Source organism: Peromyscus californicus, unplaced genomic scaffold, assembly GCF_007827085.1.
Source record: "Peromyscus californicus insignis strain IS unplaced genomic scaffold, ASM782708v3 Scaffold_11__1_contigs__length_118956290, whole genome shotgun sequence".
NCBI classification, from domain to species: domain Eukaryota; kingdom Metazoa; phylum Chordata; class Mammalia; order Rodentia; family Cricetidae; genus Peromyscus; species Peromyscus californicus.
In genome coordinates, this window is record NW_026294402.1 from 97,863,749 (window position 1) to 97,875,178 (window position 11,430).

The window sequence follows — 11,430 nt, forward strand, 5'->3', positions numbered from 1 at the left end:
AGGCTGCTCTGGATGCCATCCATAGAAAAGATAATCAATGTATGATCTTCCTACCTCCACCTCCCAAGTGCTGAAAGTACAGAGTACAGACATGCACCACCCTGCCTATGTTATGTGATGCTGGGGATTTCCGTTCTTGCTACTCAGGCTCCCTCCCAAACTGAACAATGACCCGACACAGATTTTTTTTTTTTTAATACATTAATCCACCTAGAAATCCTCCTGCCTTGACTGGAGTTTTGAGTGGTAGCTACAGTTTAACTTTGGCTCCTATCTTGGATCTGAGGACAGAAAGGGAACGAGTACAAGACAGAAATGAGAACCAAAAATACTCCGTTTCCACCTAACTTGACTTTGGGACCCTGAGAATCAAATGTATGCTTCTCTATGAGAAGTGTGGTCTAGGTATGCTTAACTTCTGCTTCCTCTTAGGGGGAGAGGAGAAAGCGGTGACAGCCACTGAGGAAATGACTCAGACCTAGATCTGTAGCCCTGTGGGAAAGAGAACCCCGCCAGCAAATGGAGAGATGCCTTTTCCATACCAGTTCCCCCTTGTCTTCCCTTAGAAGTCCTACCCTAGTCATGGCTATTGAAGATCTTAATTCTGAATATATCGAAGGCTGCATCAAGGCCCTTGTCTCAGGGTTTCTATTGCTGTGACAAAACACCATGACCAAAAGGCAAGTTGGGGAGGAAAGGGTTTATTTGCCTTACACTTCCACACCGAAGTTCATCACTGAAGGAAGTCAAGGACAGGAACTCAAGCAGGGCAGGATCCTGGAGGCAGGAGCTGATGCAGAGGCCATGGAGGGGAGCTGCTTACTGAATTGCTTCCCGGGGCTTGCTCAGTCCACCTTCTTATTGAACCCAGGACCAACAGCCCAGGGATGGCACCACCCACCATGGGCTGGGCCCTCCTACATTGGTCACTAAATGAGAAAATGCCTTACAGCTGGATCTCGTGGAGGGCATTTCCACAACTGAGGCTCCTTCCTCTGATTACTCTAGCTTGTGTCAAGTTGACACACAAAACCAGCCAGTACGGCCCTATAGCTGTAGCCAACAATAAGCAGACTTTCTCTCTCTGTTTCTCTCTCTTTCTGCTCTCGTTTTCTCTCTCCTTTCTCTTTTTTTCTCCTTTGTTTGTTTGTTTGTTTGTTTGTTTGTTTGTTCGAGACAGGGTTTCTCTGTGTAGCTTTGGAGCCTGTCCTGAAACTAACTCTGTAGACCAGGCTGGCCTTGAACTCACAGAGATCTGCCTGGCTCTGCCTCCCAAGTGCTGGGATTAAAGGCGTGCACCACCACTGCTGCCCAGCTGTTTGATTGTTTTTGAGACAGAGTTTCATTATGTAACTCTGGCTGTCCTGGAACTCAGATTCACCTGCCTCTGGCTCCTGAGTGCTGGAATTAAAGGTGTGTGCCACCATACCTGGATAATAAGCGTACATATCCGTCCCTTCCCCAACCTCCCAAGATGGATCCTAGGTGACTTCCTTTTGTGACACCACATATCTATCTTCCTGTGGTATTGGCCAAGTTCAACACTGCCTGACACCACCACCTTTGCTTAACATCTCTTACCAAAATTTCTGCTCTACTTGTCCCTTGTCGTCTTCTTTCCTTCTCTTTCTGCCCTTTCCTGTGCTCTCTCTTTCTCTTTCTCTTTTTTTTTTTAGACAGAGTCTCATGTATCCCAAACTAACCTTGAACTCCCTAGGTAGACATAGCCAAGGATGATCTTGGACCTCTACCTCCCAATTAGCTGTTTTTTTCTTTAAGACAGAGTCTCACTACATGGCCCTCGCTGGCCTGGAACTCAAGAGATCTTCCTGCTTCTGCCTCCCTCTGCTGGGATTAAGTGGGTCCCCATTTGGGACCACCACTATTTTTTTTTACAAAGTTTGCTTCCTGTGTCCTAGACAACCACTTTACCAATGGAACCCCAGCCCTTTCTCCCTTTTTAAAAAAGATATATTTATTTTTATTTTATGTATGTGTGTGAGTGCATGTATGAAACTATGCACATTGGATCTCCTGGACCTGGAGTTACAGGTGATTGTGAACCACCTGATAATGGGTGCTGGAAACTGAACACAGGCCCTCTGCAGGAGCAAGAAGTACTCTTAGTCACACGGCCACCTCTCCAGGTGATTTCTCTCTTCCTTAAGATAAGGTCTTGATGTGTAGTCCTGGCAGGCCTTTAGTTAACACTCTGCCTCCTGTCTCCAGAGTGTTGAGATTATAGGCCTACACTACCAAATCTGTAGTTTATTTTTGTTGTTGTTGGTAGTGGTGGTGGTGTAGATAAATGTGTAGATGATGCACCTGGATCTTCATGATTTCCTTGGAAGACAGTGGACACCCTCAGGGGTCCAGGCCTCAAGTATCATCTACCATGTTTTACTTTTTCATTTGGATAAGTATATGTGTGATAAATGCCTTGGCATGTAGGTAGAGGTCAGAGGACAACTTGCAGGAATCTAGAGGATCAAACTCAGGCTGTCAGACATGGCAGCAAGCACCCTTATCCCCGGAGCCATTTTGTCACCCCATCTTGTTTTTAGGGGCATAGTTTCTCACCGGGCTTGGCGTGCACTAAATCAGCTCAGGGATCACTGGTGACCCTCCTGCCTCTGCCTCCTCAGAACTAGGGTTACAAGGGCTCCTGTAACCAGCCGAGAGGAGAGGGGCAGGGGAGACTCCCAAGGGACCAGTTTCACACTGGAAAGACGAACTACAGGTGACACAACTCAGAGACGCCGGTCTCTCCGTTGGCCTGACCTCAATCTCTTACACATGATGGAGTTTGGGAAGCATGCCATCAATCACACTGCAAAACTCAAGAGGGAATTCTGCTGTGTCAACCCTTGGCTGCAATTCCTTCTCTGTGTTTGCTCAAGGCATCAATTCCTTCAGGACTATCATGTATAATTGATGGGGACCCACTTATTTGTATCTAGGTCTTGTCTTCCAGATTATTAAAGACTTGAAGGCAGATATTACTCAACTTTGAGTACGGCACAGTGTCTCAAATATAAGTAAATGCGTGTTTCGTAAAGGAAGAGAGTGGGATAGGGAGATGCCTCGGTCAGCAACTTGTCTTGAAAGCGTGAGGACCTGAGTTCAGTCTCCAGAACTCACATAAAAAGCTGGTTACACAGGACCCTAAATCCTGCCGTGAGCACCCCCTTCATCCTCATCTGGCCCCCATCTCCAAAGCATCCTTCAACCCTTGCAGGAATCTTCACATCCATCTTCCAGTGTCCAGACCTTCTCCATCTTTAAAGCAAAACACATCTCCTCTTGTCCTTGCTGCTGGGAGAGAGGAAGTGGTGACTGAGGCCATTCCAAGGTGTTTCAGCAAGTCTGGGAGGGGTTTTGTTGTTTGTCTCTTTTTGAGACAGTCTCATGTGTGTATAAAGTGAGGACACGACCCCTCGAAGGCATGGTTGAAAGGAAGGTCTTTACTGTGGCTATGAGGGAGAGGACACCCCGAGGCATCTGGAAGAGTCCGAGCAGAGAGAGGAAGTAGACTGAACATGGCCATGAGAGGAGGCAGGGCTGGGAGGATGATGGAGGAGCAAGAGGGGCAGAGAGCACCGCCGGGATGCCGGCATGGACTCTGTAACAGATGTTTGCAATGCTGAGCGGACCTGGAGGCCAGCATGCGCATTGGTGTGCTAACAGGTACCACAGTTAGCCGTTTGTCTCGAGTTTCTTTTGGACCTGACAATACATAGCCCTGGCTAGCCTGGAATTTGCTATGTAGACCTGGCTAGCCATGACTCTGCCTTCTGAGTATTTGAACTTAAAGGCATGTACTACCACAACAGGCTTCTTCAAAGGTTCTTAACACTGTCCAGTCATGGACATTTTCTCTCTGGGTCCTCAGAATGCCCAATTTGACGGACGTCAGTTATCCCCCATTTACCAGGGTCTGCTGAGCTCTGATATTCTGTGAGTTCAAAAGCTAGCAAAAGGAAGCTGAGCAGCCCCATTGTTGCCGGGCTCTTTTCTGCTGAGCTATTTGTTCCAAGTTCCATTCTGCTCCCTCGGCTGGACATTCCACCAGTGCTCAGCTCACAAGAATGCAGCACACCCTGGCCAGACAGCCCGGCAGGAAACCGGGTGGCCCGGATCCTTCTTTCTAACATCTGTGAGGCGACTACCCCTGAGTGTTCTCCTTTTCCAACTGGCCTTATGGGTCTCCTCTTGGGGGTGGAGGTGGGGAAGGTGAGTGCTTGTGTCTCTCCTGAGGTCACCACTGGCAGAGTGTGTATCTGACCTTACAAAACCTTGGTCCCTCTTTTTTTTGGTGTGTTTGATGCCCTGCTGATAGTCCCATGACTTCTAAGTTATTCAATCATTTTCACTCATTCATTCATTTATTCATTGGTCTAAAAACGTTTTATCAGTGTTTACTATATTTCCAGGCCCTATGTTAGGAGTTAAGAATAATGGGACTAGAGGAATAGGTCAGTAGTAAAGCCCTTGCCTAACGTGTGTGAGGCTCTGGGTTTCATGTGGAACTTGAATTCCTGATCCTTCTATGTGCTGGTAAATTTTTTTGTCGACCTGAAGAGAGAACCTTGGCTGACAGGATGCCTCCATCACACTGGCCTATAGGCATGTCTGTGGGGCATTTTCTGGATTAATGAGCAGATGCAAATGGTCTTAAGTTGTACCAACATAAGCAAGCTGAAATGTGCCATGAGGAACAAGCCAGTAAGCAGCATTCCTCCATAGCTTCTGCCTCCGTTCCTGTTTCTGCCCTGCTTGAGTTCTTTCCCTGACTTCCCTCGGTGATGGGCTGTGACTGGGCATGTGAGGCAAATACACCCTTTCCTCCCTCCCCCAGTCACTTTTGGTCACAGTGTTCATCACAGCAATTAAACGCTAAGCAGGACACCATGCCTCCACCTTCCACTTATGGTTGTGTGCCACCACACCGGGCTTTCTGTGGTTTGCTTGTTTGGTTTGATTTGGTTCTGTTTTCTCCAGGCTGGCCTCAAAGTCCTGGGCTTGAATGACCCTCCTAGCTTGGTATCCTGAATAGCTAGGACTATAGACATACCTGGCTGTTTAACTGTCTTAGAACTAACTAAGAACTTTTTTTTAAAAGTATGTGTATATGTGCTGGCTAGTTTTGTATCAAATTTGACAAGCTGAGGTCATCAGAGAGGAGTGATCCTCATTTGAGAAAATGTCTCCATAAGATTAGGTTGTAGGCCAGCCTGTAGGGCATTTTCTTAATTAGTGATTGATGGGGAATGCCTAGCTGTAGTGGGTAGTCATCCCAGCTTTGACCTGGAAGTTCCAACCCCCATTGAGGCTTCGGTAACTGTCACACCTACAAGGCGGGGCTGAGAGAGGACAATGAAGACCCGAGATCCGGATGCGCAGGCTCTCTTGGTTCCTGGACCCTGGACACTGGAGGTAGACCGAGCAGAGTTCTCCAGAGAACACCGCAGGACTGCGCTACACCTTTCCAGGACCCTGTAAAATCCCTTCACTTGTAACTTACCCCACAAAATAAACCTCTCTTTTAACTACGTGGAGTGGCCATAATAATTTCACCAATACCTAGCCTATTGTAGGTAGTGCCATCCTTGGGCTGGTGGTCCTGGGTTCTATAAGAAAGCAGGCTGAGCAAGCCATAGGAGAAAGCCAGTAAGCAGCACTCCTCTATGGCCTCTGCATCAGCTCCTGCCTCCAGGTTCGTGCCCTGACTTTTTCCAATGATGAACAGTGATATCAAAGTGCAAGCCAAATAAGCCCTTTTCTCCCCAAGTTGCTTTGATCATGGTGTTTCATCACAGCAATAGTAACCCTAACATTGTGTGTGTGTGTGTGTGTGTGTGTGTGTGTGTGTGTGTGTGTGTGTGTGTGTCTCGTACGCACATGTGTATATCAGTAACTGGAAAGGCTAGAGGAAGGTGCTGGATCCTCTGGAGCTAGAGTTTCAGGTAGTTGTGTGTCAGCTAATGGTAGGTACTGGGAATCAAACCCTAGTCCTCTGCAAGAACAAGCATTCAACACTGAGCCATCTCTACAGCCCCAGAATCCACGTTTGTTTTGTTTTGGTTTTTGATACAGTCTCACTATGCAGCCCAGACTGGCCTTGAACTTGTGGTCTTCCTGATCAATGAAATTCCAAAATTGTGCCACCATGCCCGACTAGCCCAATTCATTTTGTTGTATAACAGGTGGAAGTTGGAGGATGAGAGGATGCCGGAAACTAGACAGGAACAGATAGGATACAGTCACAAGACCAGAAGCGTTTCCTACCACTGTCCAGGAAAGAGCAGCATGAATTGAAATTGGTTCTCTCGCAGACCAGCCTGCTGAGAGACAGAGATGAATCACTGGGCCCCACCCTGGTTTGGATGAAAAGGGCCTCCCACTGTCTGCCTTGCTTAACTCTCAGGATACACTCAGTAGCCAGCCCTCGGATGACTACTCATGCTCACTGGATTGCTAATATTGAAAAGGTGCCCCAGCAGCAAGGACTGAAGGCTAAACCCCAGCTTAACACGTCACTATGTGATTGTATAATTCAGCTCCTATGCATTAGATTATTGGGGATGGAGAAAAACCTCTATCCTGCAGGATGTGGGAAACTTACTGAGAAAAAGCTACTATGGGTGGCCTCTTTGGGAGCCAGCCAAAATGACTGGCACCATGCAAGGTCTCTTGACTTAATCACTTTGATACTAGAGTGCAGAGGGTATAATTACATTGTCATGGCAGGATTATCCTGTCTCTGACCCCTCTGTCCCTGTTTCTTCTTCATGACCCGAAAGAGAGGTGTGAGATTGTCTGGCATTTTCTGCTTCTGACTCACAGCTTCTCCAATTCTGGTTACCAGGTCAGTAGGTCAATGGCATTGTCATTTTTCCCCCCGTGAGAAGATCGGGGAAGGGCCAGGAATGGAAGGACATAGAGAAATCTTCCTATGCTCAGATGAAGGTAAGTCATTTACTGTGTCTCAGCCATTGTAATTCAGCCATCTTGAGGACTTGGTTAGGTTAGCACAAGTTATATAAGGCACACAGTCATAACATTTCAGAGTGCTACTTTCATAGGGCCCAAGTTAGATTCATAGCACCCACATAGCAGCCTACAACCCTTTTCGAGTCCGTTTCCAGGAGACCCAAGGCCTTCTTCTGGACACACACACACACACACACACACACACATACACACACACACTCTCACAGAGAGAGAGAGAGAGGGACAGAGAGACAGACAGACAGAGACAGAGAGAGACAAAGATATGCACACAGCATGATAAAACAAGGGTACCAAAGAGCTCTTTCCATTTAGTAAGTGCAAATAACAATGCATGAACAACTTTTCTATTTTCTTTTTCTTTAATTGAAACAGGGTCTCACTACATAGCACTGGCTGGTCTAGAGCTTGCTGTGTAGATCAGGCTGGACTTGAACTCAGAGAGGCCTGCTTGCCTCTGCTCTCCCTCTGCTGGGATTAAAGGCCCCCTCACCTGGCCCTCACCCTCACTTTTTCACTTAGCTTGAATTGGTCTTGAACTTCTTTTCAATCCCCCTGCCTCCACAGTGCAGGGATCACAGGTATGCACCAGTGCATTTGGCCTTTGATTTGTTCCTTAATTGCCAACAAATGTTTACTGATGTTCTCTGGGGGGGCGTTACTCATCCAGAAGGTGTTGTGAAGCCAATGATGAATAAAAGTCAGGGGTAGAACAGATCAAAACATAGTCACCAAAACCTGCTTCCATCACTAGCAGCAGGGGCCCCGACGGTAGGAGTGCCATCCTTTGGTTTTCCTGCTTGCTAGGCAGAGCTGAGTGGTCTGAAAGTCCTCCCCTCAGTGTGTCCTCACAGCTCTCCTCCCCTCAGGTGTCCTCACAGCTCTCCTCCCCTCAGGTGTCCTCACAGCTCTCCTCCCCTCGGGTGTCCTCACAGCTCATGAGGCAGATGCGTTGATCGTTGATCGGCCCTACTTTGCAGGTGAAAATCCTGAGACACAGAAGTGACGTGACTTGTTTGGAAAAGACAGAGCTGTGACTTGGCTAGAGCTGACTCTGTTTGAAAGTGTGCTCTTGTGAGCGTCCCTGCAAGGTCCTCTTTGAGGCCAGTGTCACTGTGGAGGCTCCTGAGCACCTCCCTACTTCTGCTTCCCCCTCTGCTTGGAAGCAGGCAAGTTGTTCTCCCTCTTGGTACAAATAGAGATGGCTTTGTTGGTTGGTAGCCAAGTCATGGGTTTGAGGCAGGGCAAGGGTAGCCTTGGGTAATCATTTGTTATCCTGCTGGGAAATGGTTATATAGGGGATGGAAGTGTTTTTGAGGACTGTGGCTCAGTTCCCTGGTTGGATTTCAACCTTGATGGGATGGTTCTGAGCTCTGCCCCCAAACTCACTCCTGGCCTCAAGCCTCCCCATACAACAGAAAGCCCCCAGGAAATGCCAGGATAGACATTGGAAATTTCTGAGGCCATGTTGTGTAGGCTCCCTTGCTTACTGGCAAATCTCATCCTTATCTTTTGATTTTTATTTTTTGAGGTAGGGTCTCATGAAACTCACATTTGAATTTCTCACTTTGAAATTCTCAATCTTCCTGCCTCTGCTTCTGAGTACTGGGGATCCTACTCTATCACCACACCACACCTGGTTTGTGTATCTCATCTTTATGGGCATCTTCAGGTCCTGGTACTGGAGGAACAAAACTCGTGTCATGCATTTGGGAAAAAATGACATATAAATCAATAGACCATAGTGACATATATTGAACCTGTAAGTATCAGTAACGTGTGTCAATCAAAGGTTCTGAGGCGGGTGTGTCTCTAGCCCCCCTCTTACTTCAGTGGCAGAACATCTAAGATCCCAACCTTCTCCCTCTGTTTCCCCCTGCATTAAAACCCAGCCTGACCCCCAGATCCCCAGGCCTTCACATTCCCCAGGACGGCTGGAGCCTCCCATCCTGGATATAGAAAATATGAAGCCTGAAAACTACCTCTTTATTTTTTTTTTTCATTTTTAACCTTTATTTTTTATTTTATATGTATGGGTGTTTTGCCTGCGTGTATTTATGTGTATCACATGTGTGGTCCCCTCAAAGGTCATAGGAGGTTGGACCCCCTGGAACTGGAATTTTAAATGGTTGTGAGTCTCCATGTGGGTGCTGGGAAGTGAACTCGAGTCTTTTTTTTTTTTTTTTTTTTTTTTTTTTTTTTGGTTTTTCGAGACAGGGTTTCTCTGTGTAGCTTTGCGCCTTTCCTGGGACTCACTTGGTAGTCCAGGCTGGCCTCGAACTCACAGAGATCCGCCTGGCTCTGCCTCCCGAGTGCTGGGATTAAAGGCGTGCGCCACCACTGCCCGGCTGAACTCGAGTCTTTTGCAAGAGCTACAAGCACTCTTAACCACTGAGCCATCTCTCCAGCCTGTCTTTCCTGCATTTCATTTGGTGTTATGGACTTGCCTTTCGGGTCTCTGCTGAACCCTGACTGCTCTGCTCATATATTCATCCAGGAGATTCACATGGACACATCTGAAGATTTAGTAGGAGCAGAAGGATCGGGAGTTTGAAGTTGGCTTGGGCTGTGTAATGAGTTGGAGGCCAACTCCAGGAGTCAGTTCTCCTTTCATTATGTGGGCCCCCGGGATCAAACTCAGGTTAGCAGGCTTGGTGTGGAGCGCTTTTACCCACTGACCATTTTACTGACCCTCTTTAAAAATTTGAGACAAGAGTCTTACTATGTGGAGCAGGGTGGTGTCAAACTCACTTTGTAGCCCAGGCTCACTTCTAATGTAAGGACTTCCTAACAGTCCTAAGTGATGTCATTGATAAGTATTTTGAATCCCTGGTTATGGGTTTCTCCACTGATGCAATAAGCCAAATCAAGCCAAATTAATAAGACCAGGTTTAATCTGGGCGAAGAGGAGAAATTGTGTGGTAGGTCTGTGGACCAGAGCTTAAATACCTTGTAGGCACGGTATTGAGCAGCTCGGGGGAGGAGCCGCCACTTGGCAGGCTTTCTGAGGGACAGGGTTTGGAGAGGGAGGAGGGGGGCTGAGGTGGAGCTTCCAACGGAGCAGTCATAAGAAAATTTCCGTCTCTGTCATTGCTGATAATGTTCCAAATCCAGCCGTTGTCCCAGGCAGCAATGTTGTCGATATGGACAGTACAAACCATTGCATCTATGAGTCCAGAAAACTGTGCAAAAGTCCCTCAGCTCCAGGACACACTGTATCCACCTTTGGATCTTTGCACACAGCCTTCTCCCTTCCAAGAACATCATGCCCCATTCCTACCCATCTGTGGAAGGATACCATTCTATTTATTTATATTTCTGAGGCAGGGTCTATGTAGCCCTGGCTGTCTTGGAACTCACTGTGTTGACCAGGCTGGCCTCAGACTCACAGAAGTCTGCCTGTCCCTGCCCCATCTATTGGGATTAAAGGCATGCCTCCCAGTCCACTGCTTCACCATGGCTTTGAAATTGTTCCTTTCTCTCAGTGTCTCTCTCTTCCTCCCCTTTTTGTTGGAAAAGTCTCCATCATAAACAGCTGTAATTAACACTTTCAGGGGCCAGAGCAAAACTGGAACATGGGCTTCTGTTCAAAATTTAGTAAGAATTTCAGGTTGGCCACAGTGGAATACTGAATCAGGTGTTCAAGTGTGGAGCCTGGGGGAGAACGGCCTCACTCCCTATCCCCATGTAGCTGAAAGTTTCTTCTGTGTTCCCGCCCGGTGGACTCGAGGTTCCACAGCCATTCAGACCCAAATAAACACACAGAGGTTTATATTAATTAAAACTGCTCGGCCATTAGCTCAGGCCTACCACTGACTAGCTCTTACACTTAAACTCAGCCCATTTCTGTTCATCTATGTGTCGCCAGTGTGTACCGTGGCTTTACCTGTGTGCCATGACATGCCACTCCCTGGATGGCAGGCTGGTGTCTCCTCTGATTCAGCCTTCCTCTTCCCAGAATTCTCCTCTCTGCTTGTCCTGTCTATATGTCCTGCCTGGCTACTGGCCAATCAGCTTTTTATTTATCAACCAATCAGAGCAACACATTCACAGCATACAGAACATCCCACAGCATCCCCAGGTACCTTCTTTTGCCTCAGACTGGAGGCTAGGCTCTGAAGCTATAGCTGCCTTCCCTCCCCAAGTGTCTGTCCCCTGGTGCCTATCTATGCTATCCATATTTGATGGAAGGAATGGCAGGATTACAGCACAGCCATTGTCTTGCCACCAAAGTAGGCTTACTTGTCTGCCATAAAATATGCTAATCATTGAAGTAGCAAACTTTGTGAAAGGGAATGTGTTTATGTAGTACCAAGCAGGTGGAGCAGTAGGCCCCATCTCAAGTCTGCCTCCCAAGACTTAGATGTGAAGGTATTTGTGGTATAAACAAGGCAACTGTGGTAAGGTAATTGGAGTGAT